The following is a 15,005-nucleotide window of genomic DNA, read 5'->3' on the forward strand; positions in this document are numbered from 1 at the left end:
TGTCTTAGCTATCTAACTTCTGCACACAAACTGAAAAACAACGACACAGCAGTATTCATGCTTATCTGACATCGCAGACACTGAAGTAAAGAATGCATGTATATGTCCTGTCTTTGTCAAACATCTCACACACTTAAGCAAGGAATACATTGTGTTCTTTTCAACAGTAAGCTTTACCGTGTGAAAATATATAAACACTTGATTATAAGGCATACTTGTTTCTACTTGATTATACTTTAATGATTTAACTAAAATAAAAATTCTCTTAACAGCACCTCTGGCCCCAACTCATCTCTCTCCTCCACCAAGCTCACCATAGAAGTGGTTTCAGGATCTCTCCATGCTTTAAAGAGGTTTAGGTGATATACCTGTGTGACTCCTCCCCTGTCCGACTGTACCACCTGATAGTCAACATCACCTACCTGCCATGTGACCACGAAGGGCCCTTGCCACTTGCAGAGTGCCTTTGAGCTGGAAGTAGGGAGTAACACAAGCACTTGGTCTCCCGGTGAAAATTGCCTGTGTCTAGCCCCTCTATTGTACAGGCACTGTTGACATTCCTGGGCCTGGAGCAAATCCTCTCGTAATAACCTACCCAGCAGGTGCAGCTTTGCTCTCAGGTCCAGGACATACTGAATCTAATTTTTCACCAGACTTGGACCTTCTTCCCAGTTTTCCTTAATTAGTTGTAACAACAGTTCAAAGGGAGAAAATCCCGTGGAGACTTGGGATACCTCCTGCACTGAGATCAACAGAGGGTCTAAACAGCAATCCCACTGCATTCATCCTCAGGAATGAACTTATGAATCATGGACTTTAAAGTTTTATTCAGATGGTCCACCAACCCATCAGTCTGAGGGAGGAAGAAACCGATCTGAATATATTTAATAATTGATTGAGCGTGTGAGACATGAACAACATGCCCTGGGGAGTGAGCACCTCTTTTGAGATGCCGATTGAGGAGATCACCTGAAACAGCGCCTGCACCCCACTCTTTGCAGAAATGGTGGTCAGAATATTGCATAATCCACTGGAACTAATACAAAGCAATATCCCCGTGCACTCAGGTGAAATGGCCTGATAATGCGCTCAAATGCTTTTGGGCGCATTGGCATGGACGGCTGGTTAACCAGCTGAAACTCCGGGCAGGACACGTACCATCAGTGCACATCCGCTCAGATGCCTGGCCAATAAAATCAGGCCTTTATTAGCTACAGAGTTTTATCATATCCCATATGCCCTGCCATGGGGCTATAATGAGCTGCGTGGAAAATCATTTCCCAGTGGCTCTTAGGCATCAACAACTGTGTGTGTCCCTCCTCTGTGCGAGTGTCACGACTCACTCAATAAGGCCTATCACTCAACAATACAACGCTCAAGTAGGTGCACATGGTTTCAGGGCACCATGACCAGCAATTTTTATCACAAGCATAGAGTGTCATCACGAGACTGCTGCATTGGTAAATCTTCAATCGGCCAGACCTCACTAGAAGGCCCTCCCGTTCATCCCCCGCCTGTCTTGGTGCTGATACCACAAGTCATTTTCAGAGGTTTTGTGTAGTCCAAGCAGATAAGAGCAGTTGATTTTAAGCGCCAGCAAAAGAAACATGGGTAGCATCTTGATGCATGCTCAATCAGGTAAGGAAATCCCAAAAAGTGGATTCTGTTCACTTGAACAGAATCCACTTTTTGAGAAACATGGGTAATGTTTTTGATCGTCTTTTTTTTTTATGTCCCTTAAAAAATTTAACCATTTTCTCAACCACTTATCTAATTTAGGATCATTGGTGGTAGGAGCTTATACCAGTTTTCATAGGGCAAGGAATGGCGTACACCCTGGATACATCAGCATGCCATCACAGATTCATCACAGAATGACCAAAGAACATTACTTGCAAGTCTAGGGACTATGGCCATGCATAAATGAGAGGGCAACATGTGTACCTGTCAACAAAATGTGTTTTATCTTCTACTGTTCTTCAGTTAAATAGATGTGATGCTGAATAGACAGTGCACCCAAAATTTTGTTTCATGATCTATATATATTCTGGATAACAACATTTTATCTTTCTACTAATTTATTTTGCTAGTCTTCATCAATACTGTTCCAGGCTTCTTATAGGATAGTCCAAAAATCTTTGCAACTTGGTTTTGTTCTGTTTTTGGTCAAGATGATTTCCACACTGCTTCAATAAAGCAAATATGGAAGCAAAATATACAGAAATAGGGACTGTTCAAGACTTTTTCACAGTACTTTATGTCTATGACAGTCAAGTCAATAAATGCCAGTCAAAGGCAGAATTCGGGCCATAACATACCACTGAATGACACTCATGAGAGAAGATTTAAAAGTACAGTAGGAGCATACAAAAACATGTCTAAGACCATGTTTCAGCACATACTCCTTTACAATACCACTTTTTTCTTTTGCCAACTGAAGGAATCTGTCCCTGTTGGAGATCAGAGTTTAACTAGGCTTAAGGCACTTCCATACCAGCTTTGCCTTTCAGACTCAGAAGCTAAATTCATCTTTTATATAAAAATATTGATGCATTCGGACTATCACAGTGCAAATAGAGAAAGGTATAACACATCTGAAATACTTGTTACAGACCTGCAGCCATCAGTTATCAGTTAAAATGCATTTTGTTTTTTAACTCTGGGATGAAACAGGACCACAGAGAGACACAGAAAGAACTTGCAAACTCCATACAGAACGCCAACCCAAAGGTTCCAACCAAGAAATTATTTTCTATGGCAACTGTTTTTTAACCACCATACTGCCCTCTGTTGTTACCATCTCATGACAAAAAATCAAGTTTTGATCGGTTTATTTTTTCTAAAGTGTCTGGTATGATTGCCTCTGCAGGACTCTTCAAGTTTTCAGGGACTGAAAGAGAATAAAACCATAAATGTATGTGCCCGCGAGCGGCTTGAATTAAACACACTGCGTGGAGAATTGACTTGTTAAAATAGGCTTTACCGTTATTAGGCTTCAACAGACAAACCACAAACAAGCGTGGTATGGGGCATGAGGTTGCATCCACAATCACCCAAAAAAGTGCATGTGGCTTTGAGAGATAGTTTAGAGTAGCAAGAGAGAAATTTCAAATTGCATATTGTCTAACACTTCAAAGGTCAATTAATGCGTAACCATCATAATGTGTATTCAAAAGTAATGGCCATTACATGGTCATTATCCACAGTTTTTCTCCAGTTGTTTTGGTGAGTGAATGTCTCAAATGGTAATGAGGCTGACAACATCCACATGTAATTCAAATTATTATTACAGGCTGCTGTGTACTTCAGAATTGCATAAGAAATGTTAGGGAAAAAATGGATCTCTTGTATTGTATTCAGACTGACACTAGGTCTTTGCTTTTCTTTGAGTCTCAACTTTGTGACAGCCCCTGACAGTATATCCCCTGGGATCACAGGGACACAAAACCCCTCCAACATGATAAGATGGTTATTCATGCTTAATATCACAAAATTTTCTGCAAGTGCTCTTGATACCAGCGCACACCTGATTGGTCCCAGTTGGACTAACTCTGATTTTGAGGTCTATGAAATAAGAAAAATCAAGTTTACGCTGTCTGGGACAGGGTTACTAGGACCCAGACTGGGCCAAAGCCTGGTTAGATAGCTAGAGCGCTTAGTGGTCAGAGCTTTGCCCATGGAGCTTGGCCGGTCCCCCAAAGAGTAGCCTGAAGATCTGATATGGACCAGCTCATAAAAATGCCCCTCTTCACCAGATTGTTTGCCTATCTATGGTGGTAAAACCGGCTCAGTCAAACTCCCTTTTTTCCAACTGTGAAGGACCAGCTCACAATGAACCCCCTTCATTCAAGGAATTAGTCTCTTTAGCTCTTTGCATAGACAGAGAGTAAGAAACACGCGGCCACTTACCAGACTTCTGCGCCCTCTCACGCTACCACCCGCGGTGCCGCTCAGCGGTCCCTTTTCCCCTCGACCAAAGGACCCAACCGAACCCATGCAAATTGACCAGTCGAGGCTCACTCTGGTGGAAAGAGAGACAGGTATTTTTGCACTCAGGAGTGCTTATATTGCGGCCGTGCTGGTCATTTTATTGCCTCCTGTCCAGTTCAGCCAAATAGTCGCCCAGTAATTTTGGGGGTACTGGTGGGCGATTCTTCCCTGCCCAAGTCCCGCCTCTTACTCCCAGTGAAACTCTGTCACCAACACACCTTTCACCCTCTCTGTGCTTTTGAGGATTCTAGCTATGCACTGAATCTTATTGACGCTGAAATAGTCCATCATCTGGACCTTCCCCTGATCCCTCTCCAACATACTCTCCAACTTACCTGCCACTGTTCCAAATATCAAGGTTTTTGACAAGATCACTCACTAGACTGAGCCTGTGCAGTTGGTCACTTCTGGGAAACAATAGCATTCTACACAATCACATCTCTAGATATTCCACTCATCCTCGGATTTCCCTGGCTGGAGAATCATAAACCCCATCTGGAGTGAACACACTAGAGTTTATTCTGTCACACCTGATGCCTTAGATCTGCTCTCCCTTCAGGCCCCGCCAGCACTGATCACCTGTGCACCACTCCTTCTGGCCTCATTGGTACCCAAGAAATATGCCATCTTTAGAGGGTTCAGTAAAGAGAAGGCTCTGTTGCTGCCCCATCGCCACTATGATTGCTCCATTTATCTCCTTCCTGCCACCACACTCCCCTCAAGCTGCTTGTACAACTTGCTGCGGCCTGAGAGGGAGTCCATGGAGAAATACATTCAGGAGTCTGGTAGCAGGCCTCCCCGGTAGGTGCAGGTATTTTCTTTGTCACCAAAGAGGCCCTGTATAGCTTAGCAGGGACTTAATGACATCACTGTAAAAAACAAGTAACCCCTGCCTCTGTGTTTGACTAATTCCAGGGGGCAGATGTTAATGTTAAGACAGAGAAGTGTGAATTTAAGACCTCTACAGTCTCTTTTCTGGGCTTTGTTATTTCAGGAGGGCAAATGAAGAGAGAGCTTCAACATTTCTTGGGATTTAGCAACTTTTACCCTTTGCTGTAAGGTAGCTTCCCCACTTTCCAGTTTCAAACCCCACACGGTTTCGTTTGTCTCACATGGCATTAGACTTCCCTCACTGTCCTCCCTCCGCCCAATGGTAAGACTATCATCCTTGTAAATTATGTTTTCAAACTCCGTGGTATCCCCAATGAAATATTCTCAGACAGGGGACCTTAATTCATCTCACAAACCTGGAAAACCTTCTGTTCTTCCTTAGGAGCCAAGGTGTGCCTCAGCTCTGGTTACCATCCACAGACCAATGGGCAAACTGAGCAGCTGAACCAGGAGCTCGAGGCTGCATCACCTCTCAAAATACTGCCACTTGGTCCCAACAGTTACTCTGGATTGAATACACACACAACTCCCTTATACACACACAACTCCCTTACCTCCTCAGCTACAGGTCAGTCCCCTTTTGAAGTATCTCTTGGATATGAACCCCCCTTATGCCAGTGAGGCCTTGCTCAGGCTCAAAATAAAAGGTACGTCACGCACCAGCACCAGATTACTCGCGAGGACAAAAGGTAAGGCTGCCAGAAACATCCCGTGTAAGGTTCTCAATCGGAAACTTTTCCTTGTAGCAAGACTGGACTCTTCTTTGGTTGAATTCTTGCATGTGGGACCATAAATTCTTGATCTATGTAACTCCAAGGCGATGTCTATTGCTATTTGGCTTGGTTTAGTTTTGTGTTTCTTTGCTTCATACACGACTCAACATTTTTTATTTATTATCACACATTACTCACTGACACTACTGATTTGAATACTCAAAAATTATGAATAAGTAAATCTTTGAATAAAAGTCATCTTTGGCTGTCTAGAACTTACCTTTGAGATAGACTTTGACAAAAAAAAGGAATTTAATATATATATCTATATAGATATATAAATATATATATATATAGTCCTTTTTTTCTTTCTGCATTGACTTGATTCTAGCTAAATTGCAATAGATGGCATTTTGACCAGACAAGGAAGAATTTGTAGCAAGATAACAATTATCTTTGTGGGTTCAAGCAAGGTCAAAACCAACTCATACATGGTCCCACAAGTACATGCGACTGTGGTGTGTAGAGCTTGTAATCAGGAACAGTAATGTTCCCCAGCAAACAGCTGCTAAGTGACAACAAAAGGCCTGTCACTGTGATTAATGACAAGGGAAGTGTCCCAGTGTGCTTCCTCTGTGCCGCACTGTAGCCGCGGCTCTGAATGGAGAATGAATGGTGCATGTGCACCTCTGTTGCTCTCTTTCTGTTTCATTCCACAAGTTAATGCCTCCACTTATCTCCGACCTTGCAAGCTCTTTTCCCCTCTCTCTTGCAAGGTTTTCCCACCCCAATGCCTTATATAATTTGTTTTAGGGAAGTTAAAAAAAGGAAAAGTGTCAAATCTGATGAAAAGACAAAGAATGGGGCAAAATCCATTGTGACAACATGACATATTAACCAAGGTGCAACAGGTTTTCTTGCCATAAAGTTGTTTTTCCATGTCAGTGAGGGTGGACTGCTGTTTAGTTCACTTGTTTTGAGGAGAAAGAAAAGGGGGAAGTCAAGAAGGGGGAGAGTCTATTGATTAACGTTTCTGATTCTCCTATTGTGACACAAGATCCAAAACCAGCTGGGGTAAAATCACACCAGCCATTGGTGCTAAATTGACGGCTCAACTCTATGGAAAAATCTATACTTTAAGGTTTATTTCAGCAATCTGGATGCACCGCACAGCAGTGCATGAAAAGAAGAATCCAAAAGAAAAGAAAGAAATGCTGTAGTGTTTTTGACCCTGAAATATCTCTTTTTAACTTTCTGTAAATGTTTTTTTTCCTTTTACGCATATTCGTTTATGTCACAGTTCTGGGCCAGTTTTGACCCAGTATTTTGAGTTTTCATGTTTTAGTTTGATTTTTTATTTTTGGTTATTTTCTTCATCTATTTGATGATGATGTTCTATGTTCTATGCTTATTCTGGTTTATGTTTAGTTCTGCCCGTGTTAAGTCTGTGTTTCTTAGTCTGCGTCCTTGTGTATTGTTTCCTGTTTTATTTTGAAGGATTGTGTCTTATGTCAGTATGTCCAGCTTTGCTCCTCCTGTCTTGTTAGCCCCAGTTTCTCCCAGCTGTGTCTCCCTCCTGTTTCACATTCCCTAATCACCTCAGTATGTATTTTAGCTCTGTGTTTTTTCCCTGCTAGTTGTTGCGTCATCCACGTTTGTTGTGTGCGTATTCTTCGTCGGCTGCCTTCAGGTTAGAGTCATTTGCATCTCCAGTCTAGTTAGTTTAAGTTGTCGTTTATGTATCGCCAAGTGTGTCTCACCAGCAAATAAAGCTGCCATTTAAGTTAATGTTTTGTCTCCGAGTCCTGCACGTGGGTCCAGCCACTAACAGTCACACAACTCATCGTGACAGTTTATAGATTTTTATTTAATCTCTTAACTTCCACTAGGTTGCAGCTAACTGTTATGTAATTTGGTATTTAGTATATGGAAATAGAGCATCTTGTCTAACATGTATCTCCAATTCAATATTAGTCCAAAGTAGTTCACCAGAAACCTGGTGGACATTAAGAAGTTATAGAATAATTTAGGTGCATTTTCACATTGTCTTCTGTTTGAATGGCACCAACAACATGATACAATATCATCTATTATTTCTGGTTCTCAAGTCTTCCAGGACGGAGATGCCTATCCCAATTGTCACAGGGAAAAAAGCAAAGTACGGCCTTCACAGGTCACATATAGACAGAAAAACATTCACACTCATTTTCAAATCTATGGCCAATTTAGAATCACTAATTCTCCTAACAAGCATGACTTTGGACTGTTGGAAGAAGTCAAAGTACCTGGAGAGAGACCACAGAGCCAGCCAGTTGACTGAACCTTCATACTGTGAGGTGACAGTGCTAACCACTGCAGCACTGTCCTGCCCATATTGTGTCTAATAGCATTTTTGAAAAGAGCCCATCATGTAGACATAGCCTTTAAATCAGAGTTTTTGATCTTTGGATGCCTGATACGTACCTAATACGGAATGATCTTACTTTATCCAGGTGAAATAAATCACTGTATTCATTTACATATCTAGAAAAAGGCGCTACATGTTACAAACAGTATACAATATAAGGTTGCAAGGGATTTACTAAATTCTAGTCCGGGGATCAACTTCATTTTACATTCTGGGCTACAAACAGCTCACTTTGATCTTAAATAGACCAGTCCAGTAAATCTCCCTTTCTGTTGGTGAAAAGAAGTTTAAACAGACATTTAATCCCTGATATATAAGGGGGGAAAAGTGCAATGTCAACATTATGCCTTCAATTTTCCCACGTGATAAAGAAATACTGCTGCAGTTAATGAAATTAACTTAGCATGACTGTTTGGGCTGAAATTCCAAGTAATACATGCGTAAAATGTGTAGTTTATTGCCTAGACTGTCCTGTACTTTTGGTAAATTCACAGAAAATGTGATTTTAAAAAAATTCATAACAGACATTTTGATAGTCAAGAGTGAAAAACAGGAAATGTAATTTAATTGTTTATTATTATTGTTATTATTGTTATTATTTTGTTACAGGATAACTTAAATGAAGGATATAGAGGAGATCATATTTTCCTTTTTTTTTTCTTTCTTCTTTTTCTTTCAGCTGCTCTCTTTAGGGCTCACTACAGTGGATCATCTGCCTCCATCTAAACTTCTCCCTACCATCTGCTTCTCCCTGACAGTTTCATCATCCAGATACTTTGTCAGATATATCCACTATCCCTCATCCAATGTCCAAACCATCTCATCTTTTAATCACTAACTTTGTCTCAAAACTGCTCAACCTGAGCACTATTGGTAATTCCAATAGTGCTCACTCTCAGTGAAAATCATAACATCTTCAGCAATGCCACCTCCAGCTCCACCTCCTGTCTTTTTGTCAGTGCCCCCATCTCCAAACCACGCATCATAGCAGGTCTCAATACCATCTTGTAAACCTGCCCTTTCACTCTTGTTCCTCTCCTCCTGTCAACATCTATATTCTGCTTGATGATTGCTGCTGTTGGGTGCAGCAATCATCAAGGACAGAGAGAGAATATTTATTTTTTATTGTTTTCCTGCTGCTTTGCAGAGAAGAAGCTGAAAAAACCCCAAAACAATTAACTGAAACAGTGGAATCAGATCAAAAAGTATCAGTTATAACTTATTTGAATTTTTAAGATCACCAGTATGTTTCAAACAAGATTCAAATTTTTGCATTAAGATTTTTATATTATTATTTTCTAGACGTTTCCTTTCTCATCTCCCTCATCTGCCAAAAAAATCTGGTAAATACCTGAGCAGTTACTGCGGTCCACTAAATCCAATGACTACAGTTCCAGGCAGAGTCCAGTGACTGAGGTTTGTTACCCATTCTGACACAAAATACTGATAAGCATGGAAGCTTTTGTAGGCCTTCATATCTCATCTGTATAACATGATAATGTAATGATAAGTCTTGCAGCATGAAGTCAGAGAGAGTGCCAGGCTTTAAAACACTCGGATAGAGTAACTGAACATCCATCTTCAGCCCTCCGTTGCCCAATTTCTCCACATAACGAGCACGATGCTTGCCGTGAAAATGTTTTTCTTCTTCTGAGAGTGAATATAGACTTGTTTGTTTACTTATAGTTGCCATAGTTCTCATCTACATAATGTTTAGCAGGTTTTTCACTCACTTGACATGTCAGGATAGCCCACTTCCAAAATGGCCAACAAGTTGTGGTGCACATGTGCACATGGTGAGCGGTCGCTTGTCTGCAAACCTCTATACAAGGAGGGGATGAGCGGGAAGGAAGCTGAGATCCTAGTGTGTGCAGAAAAAGAATGGAGATTTTCTATCATTCGATAGAGTGATACATTCTCGAGTGCATTGTACTTTGCAGCATCTGAGCTGGTGACACCAACAGACTGAGTAAAATGATCAGGAAGGCTAGCTCTGTGATTGGTTGCAAAACGAACGAGTGCCAAGTAAATGTTGAATGTGGAATTTTGGTAAAATGTAAAAAAAGATAAGGAAATGTACACCTTTGTACATGTATGATCTATGCATCAATGTAAACGAGGTAAAAATACAAAAGCATAGTCAAGAACTCAGGTCAGATTATAGAAAAGAATTAATGCAAACTGATTTTCCACAAAACGTTTTTGTGAAGCTGAGATATGTAGTTTTCAATCAAAGGCAGGATTTGTCACCTCTTCTTTTTCTATGGAGGGAAGAAAACTGCCATTGGCAGAGCTCTTTAACAGAACTCTGCATGGCAGCAGCAATGGCAACCGTCGGCAGGGTGGCACAATAACGAGGCCGTGGCAATGCTGGCTGTCCTCTTGCTCCGAACTGGAAAAGTGTCCTCTCCTAGAATGCTGGAGACAATCACAGGGGGAGTGAACTGTCTTATATTGTCCCACACGGACTCATTATCTCAATAATGAATCTTTTCCTCATGCATGCACATGTTCTCTATCTCTCTGTCAGTATTGTCTCTCTCGTGAGCACATCAAATGAAAGACGAGTGAGGAAAAGAGTGCAGGGAGAACAGACGACAGGAAAGTTTTTCCTTGACACACTTCCCTCCACTTGATTTAAGATGGTGGGGATTTTTCTCGAGCAGGTTGATCGCACTCTGCTCCTTTTGAACGCAAAACCTTGGTCAACTTCACAGGCGCAATCAGATAAAGACTACCTCCGACTGAAGTTCAACAAAGGGCCAGTTTCTCTTTCTTTATGCAAATTAGCTAAATTAAAGTTTTTGCTGAATGCTTTGCTGCCGCTCTGCTGTGAGTGCTTGGCCTGCGTCGCCTCTGGACACTGACTTTCTCTTGGCAGAGGTGCCGTTGGACAGCGTGTTCTGAAGATTCAAAGAATGCACGCTCCCAAACATCCTGTGCGCACACACTGCTGGAAGGAGCCGCACAGAGGGCAGCAGTACGCCTGAACATAATGGCCACCATTGTCGGGACTGTTGACAGCTTGGCTGCTGTAGAAAATGCTGTGTGTGCGTCAGTCATTGTGGCTCACTGTTTATGTGTATTATTGTGCAGAGCAGAAAAGAGCATGCTGATCAACACAACACAGCTTCAGTCCCTCTGTTGGCCCCTGCAATCACCAGGGATTCTGGGCACAATTAAAACAAGCCAGCTGCAATTATTAGCTGCCTTCCCTCCTCCTCCTCATCCTTCTCCGCTTTGCTGTTTCTCTCCCCTCCCTCTTCTTTCCCTTTTAAAGCAGAGATAAAGCCAGGCCTCCTATGACTGTAATCTTGGGCCTTGCTATACTTCCCTGATTGGAAACACTGCAGACAGTAAGAAGGGAGGGAGGGACTGACAATGTTAAATATCAAATTTAGAGCGAACCAAAATTAGCCTCTGTGTGTTTCTTAAGCTTGTGTAGTAGATACAATTGCACCATGTGTATCTGTTGGAAACAAAAATATTTCTGAATAAAATTACTGAAATTTAAAATGCTCAAAAAATGGGCAAAATAATGACCCGTGAATTTACAACAGCCGCAGTTATCAGTGTCATGTGTCTTACAGAAAAGGAAATCTATACAGGAATAGAAGGAAAGTGGTGAAGGGTTAGACTGATCCATCTATCCATCTATTCTATTCAATTCATTTTTACTTCTTTGGTTATTAGTTTTTTTAAATGTATTATTTATTTATTTATTTACATAGCCCAGATCACAAAAGCAGTCCCCTCAGTGTGCTTTATATCTGATGACCCTCCATGAGAAAGCATTTGGTGACAGTGCGAAAAAAATCCCTTTTAAGAAAGCTCCATCAGAACCAGGCAGCCATCTGCTGTGACTGGTTGGGGGTGAGGGGAAGGAGACAGGACAAAGACGCACTGTGGAAGAGAATCAGAGATGAATAATTACTAATTATTAAATGCAAAAGGGTGTATAAAAACACAGAGTGAAAAGGGGTGAGTGAAGTAGAAATACTCATCATGGGAAGCCCCCACCATCCTAGGCCTATTGCAGCATAACTAAGGGAGGATAGGGTATGATTCATCAAAAAGGAAAGTTTTAAGCCTGATCTTAAAAGTAGAGAGAGCGTATGTTTCCCAAACAAACTAAGAGCTGGTTTACTTGTGGTTCCTTGGGTATTTAAAATTAGAATGGGAGGCAGTCTGAGAGCAAAGTGCTCTACTGGGGTGCTACGGTACTGTGAGGTCTTTAAGATAAAATGAGACCTGATTATTCAAGACCTTGTATGTGAAGCAAATGATTTTATTCTGGATTTAACAAGGACACAAAGAAGAGAGGCCATTATGGGAGAAGTATGGTCTCTCTTCCATCATTGTATCTTCCATCCATCCATCCATCTTCTTTCTTCTACTAAATCAATTCAGGGTGAAAGAAGGGCCAGAGCCTGTTGCATGGCACAGTTCACAATACAACCTGCTGGGTTGCCAGTGCAACCTTAACAAGATTAACAAAGATGGAATAGATAACCATTCATGCTCACCTTCATAAATACGAACAATTTAGATTTACATTATCCTAACCCATTTGAGTTTTTGAACTAGGGAGGAAGTCGGAGAACTCACGAAAGCACAGAGAAAACAAAACCTCTAGATCAAGAGATTCTTTTTTTTCTTCCGCATACTATCAGTTTTTCAACTTGTCAAATACTAAGTGGAGTAGAAAGTGAAATCAAATAGCGCTCAAGTCCAACTACCTTAGAATAGTTTTAAAATGTATTTTATAAAGTAATAATGTGTGTGTGTGTGTGTGTGTGTGTGTGTGTGTGTGTGTGTGTGTGTGTGTGTGTGTGTGCGTGCGTGCGTGCGTGTGTGTGTGTGTGTGTGTGTGCGTGTGTGTGTGTGTGCGTGTGTGTGTACTCTTCCTAAACTAAGCTGGAGGCCTGCAGCTCTGTCGATCTCAAACTGTTTTGGAGAAGCTTATCAAGTACTCCACCCAGCCACTTCAAATACACACCTACACCCTGACTTCCTACCATTCCTCCATGAAGACAGCAGACAAAGCAGACAATGGAATGAGGGCAGAGCACCGATGCATGGACATCACCGGGCTATGATGTCATGAGGGAAATGAAGTGAGATTTCAGACACGAGGCTTTGAAGAATGCAGCAAAAGGAACAGCACGGTTGAAGTCATCCCCCCATGGAGGAACCCCAACTCCCTGCTCTCCCTTCCTGACTTCTCTGCTCCCCTCCTTTTTCTGCCTTTTGCTTATTTCTCCTTTCCTCTTTTTGACATGTTGTGTCTTTGTCCCAACCTCACCCAGCTTAACCCTGTCTCCTTCTTCTCTAGTCCCCTCAGCCTCCTCGATCCTCCTCCATCATGCGCTCCTTGACCCGTCCCTCACCCTCTACAGTTTAGCTTTTTTACTACCCGTCTCAAACTGTCACCCTAGAAAGCATTCAGGATGGCTTATGCTATGCTGCCTCGATATCTTTGCACCCTAATGCAAGTATTCAGAGGATTAAAGGAAGAATGTGTTGACTGCGCCATAAGCCATTTCCATGGCTCTTGATCACAAAGTCAAGCTGACTTCTGATAAAAAAGGCTGACAAAAAAACAAAACGAAAATGAAAACATCACAACCTCGTCACTAATTCAGCTGGTATTGATGAAATACTCATGCACATATGCATGCTTTAAATATGCCGTGAATCTTGTCCTGGCTCAGGAATTGAGCCCAGTTCATTAGTTCAGCTTACGCAAGTATGCTAATGAGGTACTGATTTTATTGGCCTCATTACACCACAGGGAACTGGCCCGATAACACAGGAGTTATGCAAGAGAGGAAAAAGACCACTGTTTAACATCTGCCCCTTTAATGGTAGAGAGCTCACCAGGCACCAGTCTGACAATAAACTGATAGAGACGTAGAGAGAGGGACACATCCCAGGCCAAATCCGAATTTGTCAAGCCTACACGTAGGAGGGTGCATGAGCGTCTAGGAGTGAGCGCATAGCCGATGTGCTTTTGTCTTCATCTTTTTTTTGTGCCTACTGCTTTTGCCAAAGCTGAAATTTCATGGCTGAGACTATCAGAGGTGATTCTCAGTGCAAGGCTGAATGATTTCTTTTTGTGTCTGATATAAGCGCCTTGGGATATACGAGTGTGTCTGCATGTGTGTGCGTGTGTGCGTTTGCACTTCCTCCTGAAACATTTTGTCAGCCGTTTGTTCTCATTCCAGTGCATCAGCAAACACAAACAAGCACATGCTATGAAAAAGAGCCATCCAACTATTTGGCGTCTGCACTGATTCCACGCTGCATCCAGGCAAGTTGATACAGCAGCTAGCTGAGAGCTGCCACCCATTTGTGCTGTGATGATGATTACTACTAGATATTATCCTAGACCTTTTGAAAAACTTTGGATAATGCCGAGATGGCGTAAATAACGGTAAACGACTCTGACGCCAGCATTGCAGTGAGCTGGATTTCATCAGAAACTTACCCTGCAGCTGAGAATGTAATTACCAGATATGATGAAGCTGCGCCACGTTTGTCTCTACATGTGATAAGCAATAAACCTCTGCACAAATTCTCAGTCAGGTATCAAGAGAAATCTATCTATCTATCTGTCTGTCTGTCTGTCTCTCTGTCTGTCTGTCTGTCTGGATATGGGTACCAGTATCGGCACCAGTTCTGACATAAACGGTAGTAACCAGACCGAAAAGCAGCGCACATTTCGGTGCTTTATTTCGGTGCTTTTTTTTTCCTGAGATGTCACACACTTTGGATTCTAGCCAATCATTTTACCTTTGGAAGCGTAGTAGGCGGGTATGTACGTTCTTTTAGAGCAGAGCTACAGATTAAAAATGCCCAAAGCGAAGCGGTCAAAGTCTGGCTGTACTTCACAGCAAAAGATGCAAACTCGGGGGTGTGGTGCCTGTTATCGGTCCCGGAGTTAGCAACATCCCCCAAAAACCCGAAGAGGACAGTGCTGGCCCCTAGCCCTGCCAGTGTAG

Source organism: Rhamphochromis longiceps, linkage group LG5 (assembly GCF_057381845.1).
Source record: "Rhamphochromis longiceps isolate RC_006_pf linkage group LG5, R_longiceps_female_GT1.1, whole genome shotgun sequence".
NCBI classification, from domain to species: Eukaryota; Metazoa; Chordata; class Actinopteri; order Cichliformes; family Cichlidae; genus Rhamphochromis; species Rhamphochromis longiceps.